Source organism: Muntiacus reevesi, chromosome 4 (assembly GCF_963930625.1).
Source record: "Muntiacus reevesi chromosome 4, mMunRee1.1, whole genome shotgun sequence".
Lineage (NCBI taxonomy): Eukaryota > Metazoa > Chordata > Mammalia > Artiodactyla > Cervidae > Muntiacus > Muntiacus reevesi.
In genome coordinates, this window is record NC_089252.1 from 1,820,281 (window position 1) to 1,828,373 (window position 8,093).

The following is an 8,093-nucleotide window of genomic DNA, read 5'->3' on the forward strand; positions in this document are numbered from 1 at the left end:
TGATGGTCACTGGTGTGTTCACGCCTGCCGAGTTGTGTCTTGCTTTGTTTCCATCTGTATGATAACTTTCCCTTCCCGGTGTTTAAGACTGATTTGTAACCCTCCCCAAATTCCAGTGTTGAAGCTCCAACACCCAGTCCCTTACGATGGGACTTTTTTTGGGAATAAGATTATTGCACTTAAGTAGCTAAGAAGAGGTCAGACTGGATTCACTGTGATTGCTACATTCAGGTTTAAAAAAAAAAGAATTTTTTTTATTGGAGTCTAGCTGATTTACAATACTGTGTTAGTTTCAAGTATACAGCAAAGTGAATCAGTTATACATATATCCACTCTTTTTTAGATTCTTTTCTCATATAGGTTATTTCAAAGTATTCTGAAGTGTTCCCTGCTCTTTGCAGTAGGTCTTTATTGGTTACTGGTTATCTATTCAAATATAGTACTGTGTATTTGTCAGTCCCAATCTTTCAATTTATCCATCCCCTCATCGCCCGCCCCCCCCCGCCCAGTAGCCATAGAACCATAGTGTGGTTTCTACGTCTGTGACTATTTCTGCTTTGTAAATAAGTTCATCTGTACCATGTTTATATAAAGCAGGAAATCTGAACACAGAGACACCTCGTGAAGAGTAGAACATGGATTGGGGTGGTGGTTCCCTAGCAGAGGGACCCCAAAGATAGCCAGCTGCCCCCAGGCAGGGAGCGGGCGGAAGCTTCCCTCAGGGCCTCGGGGAACCCAGCCGGCTGACACCTGAGGCTTCCAACCACCCGGAGCTGCGAGGAGACAAACCTGCCTTGCTTTTGAAGCTGCCCTATTGGCAGGGCTTGGTTACTGCAGTCCCAGCAAACTAGTTAAGACTTGAGTGGATAAACTGGTGAGGAGAGATCCCTGACTCTGGAGCTGTCCCATCGCGTGGAACCACGGTGCCCTCTGGGTGAGCTGAGTGTTTGGGAAGCTTATGAATCAGCCGCTGGGTTCAAGGTGCTGCTGAGAGTCTGCTGCACGGGAAGAACGACTCTGGGCTGAGGACAGAGGGAGGCTCGTGACCACAGACAGTCTGCCCTGCGCCTCCCTGCTGCATTGTCTTTACTGCTCAGGACCCAGTTTCTGGAGCCCGGAGGACCTGGGTTTGTGCAGACGGGGTGAGGCTGCCTCTGGGTGCCCGCTCCTGCTCCCCTTGCCATCACCCAGCCCAGGGTTGGGTTCAGAGCGCCCTCCATCTCTCACTCTCTGGCCATTGCTGAGCTCTGTGCTCAGCAGGTGTGGGCCTGGGACAGCTGTGCCCGGAGTCCGGGACCTTGTCACACCATGTGGACGGGGGCCTCCCCCTCGTCCTGTCGGCATCCCCGAGGCTGCTCCTCCTCATCTCCTGGGTCTCTGGCACTCAGCACTGGGCAGGCAGGGTCAGGGCCACGGCCGGGCCGCCTGGGGCCTCACCTGGCGCCTCCCGGGGAGTGGACTCCCAAGACACCCACTCATTCCAGAGGCATCCTGTCCTCAAATTCTGTGAGAGTACCCATTACACTCCTCTTCTGAATTATTTCATAGGAAATCAAAGGAAACTGTTCATATAAATATAGTCTTCTTATGGCCAATCATGAATGAAATATATTTTTTTAAAAAGGAACATTAAAAAAAATAAGACCATTTTGGGAAAAAAAGGAAATGTTTATATTAACTTCTTTCTAAGGATTAAAAAAAAAAAACTATAGCATCATAGGGATGTCGTTCTAATACATTTGGTAAATATTTGCAATCTTGCTTCCCGTGCAGATTTATAATCAGGTGAAGTATCTCACAGATATAAAGTAAAATACATGTTTAGGGATCCCTACCCCCACCCTCCCCATAATCCATTACTCTAAGAAATTGTCTTAAAAGCAGCATGTCATTATTTTAGAGTTAAACAGTTTAACGTTTTTATACAGGAACATCAAAACCATATATGCTTCAAACACCAAACCTTTTTTTAATGGCTTTCAGATAAAACAATTTATTTATGCAATTAACAACAACATGCAATTTCTAATAATTAGCAGATAATAGTTATCTGCAAAGTACTTTATAAAATTGCCTTTGAACTGCATTCGTTCTGTGGGGAATCACTGAAAATTGGACTATAAAATTGCCAGAAAATGTACTGCATTAACAAGAATTTTCTGTATTCAGTTTCCCTTCAAATTTATGGGCTTGAATATTTGTAAACATTTGGTTTCATAGACAGAAACCCTATCACCTCACCTCTCTAAAAGGGGAAGAGACACATTTTAGTGCATTTGGTTATTATAGGAATTTTGTTTTCTTTATTTTAACTTTGTTCTCTCCTCTTTCCCACCTACTCTCATAATGAGGACATTATTTTGTTATTATTTCTTCTTTGAGAATTAAGAAAAAATCCCTAATATGCCATTTTTATTGGTATACATCAGTTCTTTATAATTCCCTCCTATAAACAATATTATACATTCAGCAAATTGTAAAACATTTCTATTAAACTGAGCTGTCTTTGAAGGAAGGACAATAAAAAACATTAAAGAGATATGCTGGGCACACATCAAGAGGGCACTGAATGTGAACGGGGCGTTCTCCGTCGCGTCTTTGTTCTCCCAGAGGAGCTCCTGTCGTGTCTCCCACGAGCCGCCCGGCTCTGGGCCCTGGTCCTGGAAACCTTCGCTAGTTAGAGGCATGCTTCCTTCTTGCTTCCAACAGGACATTCTTTGTTAATGCGCTGCCATAACCGCTCAAACCACAAATCCAGGTTCGTTCTTGCCAAGAGGAGAACATCAAGCCTGGGAGGCCCGTCGCCGTGGCTGGTGGCCTGGGCTGGCCGGGGACCCAGGGTCCACGTGGCCACAGAGGCATCTGGACGCAGGCTGCACGGGGCCGCTGCCGGGCACCTGCAACCTGGCCGCAGAGCCCCAGGCCGGCCTGCACGGGGTGGCCAGCTTGAGCCGGGAAATGACCCCCGGGTGACAAGGGAGGCGGCGTTTGGGGAGGAGGTGAAGCAGGGGCTTCTCTCAGGCCCCTCCTTGGACCAATTGGCACCTTCGAGCTCCAGGAAGCAGCTGGGAGAGACGGGAGAGGATGCGAGTCAAAGGGAGAAATGAGAGGAGGTCAGTTCTGGGAGGAGGGGCCCGCCCCTACTCTCCCGGCCGTGCCCTCGAGCACCCCGTGAGCCCCAGCCCCAGTCCACGTTCCAGACGTGCCTCCAAGTGACCAGAGCAGCTGCTCACTCAATTGTCCCCTCCACAGGCTGGCTTCTGTCCTGCTTGTCTTCTGATGGAGAGTTACCTGGGATAGGAGGCTGGGGGCATAAGGGATGACCCCCGGGTCCTAGTGGCCCGGCTGCTGCTCCCCCACAGCCCTTGGCACTGGGGTGAATCGTGTCTCCCCAAATCCTGTCCACCGGAACCTCAGCCTGTGACCTTATTCGGAAACAGGTCCACATTAGCAGTGTGGTCAGTTCAGAGGAGGCAGACTGGCTTGGGTGCCCCAGGCCCACAGCTGGGTCCACGTGGAGTCAGACTCACAGGGTGGAGTTGAGTGACCACAAGGACAGAGACAGGGGACCCGCAGCTGGGAACCAGGTTGCCAGTGGCTGGTGGGGGCTGGGAGGACCCTCTCCAGAGTGTCTGGAGGGAACACAGCCCCTGGTCTGGGACTCCTGGCCTCCAGGCAGTGACAGAAAGCGTGTCTGTTACCTGAGCCCCCGTTGGCAGATCGGGGCACCCCGGGTCTGCGACCTCCTCGGGCCAGGACCTCCAGCTCCTCCCCCAACCCGTGACCTGGGGGATGGGCCGGGTGTGCCCAGCCCCAGGGTCCCGTGGTTTCTGTGCCCCCATCCCGATGCTGATGGTCCTGGTTTGGAGTTTGCCCCTCTCTTTCCCGCGCCGTTTCTTCTCCCTGTCTCCTGAACACGCCACCTGTCAATGTCATTGCCGTTATTCTGGTCTTCCTCACAGTCACGCCCTTTCTGGCCCCCTTGAATGTACCTGTCTTCCTGTGTCCCCTGCCTCGGGGCCCCCAGACAGAGGACCCTGCAGCTCCCTGCTGCTCTCAGGACATGGAGGTGGCCGGCCTGCCAGGCAGCCCTGGGCACAAACGGCTGCCCTGACCCCTTGGGAGGCAGCGGAGACAGGCGTTCTGCTGAGGACGCAATATTTAAAGCACGAGATGCGTGTTCATTCATTCGGCATTTCTAGCTCTATAAGTGATCAATGGAATCGACAACCCAGGACAGAACGTCGGAGGGAGCAGAATCCGATGGTGCCGGCGAGAGGTCACCGTGGAGAGCCCTCAGGCTCCCGTGACGCCTGGCTCAGTGACCAGCACCTCGCGGAGGCCGGTCCTCCCCTGCGCAGCACCAGTGTGTAGATGGGGGTTGCTTTCCCTGCCTCAGTTTCCCGTGCTAAGTAGGGGGAGCAAGATGATGTGGAGACTGCCCTGAACACGTGAGGCGGTGCACATTCCAGACAGATGGAAGGAAGGTGGGAAGTGTGTGCATGGGTAAGTGTGCATGGGTGTGTGCAGGCACACGGGAATTGCCCCCTCCCTCCCAGCATCTCAGGGTGACATCCCAAGGCAGAATTCTCTCCCTGACCCCCAAATAAAGCCCTGAGTTAACCATAATAAGAAAAGCAGCAGACTGAATCTAAAATGGCCCAGAAGAAACTAACCTGCACTTAAAAAAATACATGAAATCCTTTCTGTTTGTGAAATACTCAAGCTAGAAATTTATAACTTTGCATAAAATGCAAGGTATCACTCTGTAATTTCAGTCAAAGCCCATGCTATATATTTTGTACGTTTTTAATAGCAACAGGCTTTGGTGAAGAGATCATTTGGCAAATTGGTCCATCAGCAAAATCTATCCTGCCAGCTGGCTTGCAGACATGGGTTTGGTTCTATGAATTTGTTTACTAGTGGGTTGATATTCTCCACATTGATTTAAGGCAAATTAATCTTTGATGAATTGACTCAAAGTTCAGTCTTTTACTAGAAGTTTTTTAAATTAAACTTTTTATTTTGAGATAATTGTAGAGTAACTGCAGTCATAAGAAACAACACAAGGAGGTACCACAGACCTTGGGGCCACCTTCCCCAGGGGATGCATCTCACAGAACTGCAGCCCGTCTCGAGCGGGGTGCCCACACCGATGTGGTCCAGACACAAGTACCCTCCACCAGGGCCCCACACCCTCTCCATCCTCCCAGCCCCTCCCCCAGGCTAACCCAGCCATGACTGGTCTGTTGTCCACCCCTGTCCTCCTGTCATTTCAGGAGTGAATACATCACATACCACCTAAAATGTTTTTTTTTTTTAATTTTAATTTTTTGGCTGAGTAACAGATGGGATGTTAGTTCCTTGACCAGGGATCAAAATTGCATCCCCTGCATTGGAGCACAGAGTCTTAGCCACCGGACCACCAGGGCAGTCCCACCACCTCTGTTTTGAGCATTTGTTTTCTTCCGGTGTGTAATACCCTGAGTTTCTCTTTAAGTTGTCGCATATGTCAACAGTTCCTTCCTTGTCATTCCTGAATAGTGTTCCATGAGATCTCACAGTTTATCCGGTCACCTGCTGAAATGCATCTGGGCTGATTCCAGTTTTTGGCTGTATTACTTCTAGAAACAAGCATGTGCAGATTTTGCATGAGAATAACCTTGTATATCTCTGGGATAAGTGCCCACGAGTGCAATCACTGTGCCATGTGACAGTTTCACGTTCAGCTTTGTAAAAAACTGCCAAGTGCTTTTCCAGAGCAGCCGAACCATTTCCTGTTCCCACCAGGGCCTATGAGGACTCCAGTTTCTCTGATTTCCATCAGCGTTTGGTGTTGTCCTGACTTTTTTGATCATTTTGATGTGTATGTCACTGTACTTTACTGTGATTTAATTTTTCGTTTCCCTGATGGATAAAGAGATTGGAAATCTTTTCATGGGCTTATTTGCCATCTGAGTATCTTCTTTAGTAAAATGTCTGCCCATAATTTTTCCCTTTTCTAGTTGGCTTATTTTTGTATAGAGCTTTGAGAGTTCTTTGTATATTCTGAATACTAGTCCATGAACAGCTGTGTGGTTTGCATTTTATTGCAGTGTGTAGCTTGTATTTTCCTGCTTTTAATATGATCATTCAGAGACAAAAGTTTTAAAGAATTTTGAAAAATACAATTTATCAAATTTTCCTTTTGTGAGTCATGCTTTTGATAGCAAGTCTATGAAATTTTTGCTCAGTTCTAGATACTAAAGATTGCCTTTGATCTATTTTTCCTAAAGTTTATGGGTTTACACTTGAGTCTCATGATCCATTTTGAGTTAATTTTTCTAGAAAGTGTGAGGTTTGGGTTGAAGTTTATTTATTTATTTGTTTTGGCTCTGAATGCTTAGTTGCTCCAGTGCTATTTGTTAGAAAGTCTATCCTTCCATCAAACTGCTTTTTCATATTTGTCAATGATTAATTGGGCGTATTTGTGTGGGTCTGTTTCCTTGCTCTCTATTTCATTGAGTTATGTGTCGATCTCAAAATCACAATGCCAATACCCAAACCAACATCACACAAGGTGCATTGAAGTGTGTTTGACCAGTTAAGGGAAGAAAACACACAAGGAGTAATAAGAAACACAGATTTTGGGTCATTGAACTGAACCATGGCTTTTAAATTCATGCTCAGTTGTGTAATTTCACCTACGTGCAAGACATTTCAAGATCCTACAGAGTAACCTGCATGGAGAAAGCTTGTTGAAACAGTATTTGCCCAAAGATACTGAAAAGTCCAAAGAAAACAGAAAACTATGTTTTACCACATTGATTATTTAATTGTCTGCATTAGACGTGTCTCTCCTCCACGTCACCCTCACCGCTGGCTGGAGGAGAGCACCGTGGTTCTGAAGCGTCACTGCCCTGCTGTCCTCCCTGAGCCGGCACCTCTCTGACCCGGCTGTCTCCCTCCTGCTGTCCTCCCACGGAGGACACCTCCCCGGGGGTGAGTGCCTGACATGTGAGAAAGCTAACAAGATGTGCGCTTCTTGGTCATCACCTTCTGATGCTTCCCTGTTCTCACAGTAACACTGGCGTTTGTCGAAAAGGGGTTTGGACGCTGCACGTTAGAGTATTTCAAATGACAGAATTTAAGTCACAAAGATGGAGAACAGGACATGGAAAAGTAAAGATTTCAAATTCCCTTAAGAAAGCAATTGGGGAACTTCCCTGGTGGTCAAAGGTTAAGAATCTGTCTTGCAGTGCAGGGGACACAGGTTTGATCCCTGGTTGGAGAACTAGGATCCCACAGGCTGTGGAGCAACTAAGCCCTTGTGCCTCAACTATCAAGCCAGCACACCACAGCTACAGAGTCCCTGAACAGCAATGAAAGATCTCACATGGTGCAACTAAGACCCAACACAGCCAGGTAAATAAAACTGGAAAAAAGCACTAGGCTGTGGGTCTAAGACTCCGGGCTGCTTGTTTATGCTTTTAATTGTTCTGTACGTGCACTGCCCTTGAGTGATGGCAAGAAGCAGGCTGGACAGACACGGGTTCCAGAACTGCCTCTCGCTCTGACCAGACTTGGAGAAGAAGGCTGGAGGCGAGAGAGGTGGGTGTGAGGGCATCTTCTTCACTTGGGTTGTTTGGCTCTGGGAGAGTTAGCCCCTTAGAGGCTTTTTCCTTGTCTTTAAAATACCTACCTGCTTAAGTCACAGAACTGCACACTTTACCTTTAAGCTATACATGTCTGCATCCACATATATCAACACATATTACTTTTAAGATGCAAAATTGCACATGGGTGTGGATATTAATATCATATTAATTAATATCAATATCATTCTTGGATGTTATGTAGCAATCCACATCAACAGGATTAAGCACCAATGTGAAATCTGCACATTCTGGAAGCAATGATGAACTGGGCTGTCAGGGGCTCAGATGACTGTAGACCAGCTCTGTGATCTTAACAGAAACAGTCCACTCTGAACCACCACATCCCTTGTAATATGAAGGGTTTGGATTATATGTTCCTTTCTCTTCAGTGACTCTCTGAGTGGTGAGGGCTGTGAGTGGGGTGGGACTTCAAAGAAAAAGAAATTAATAATGTGA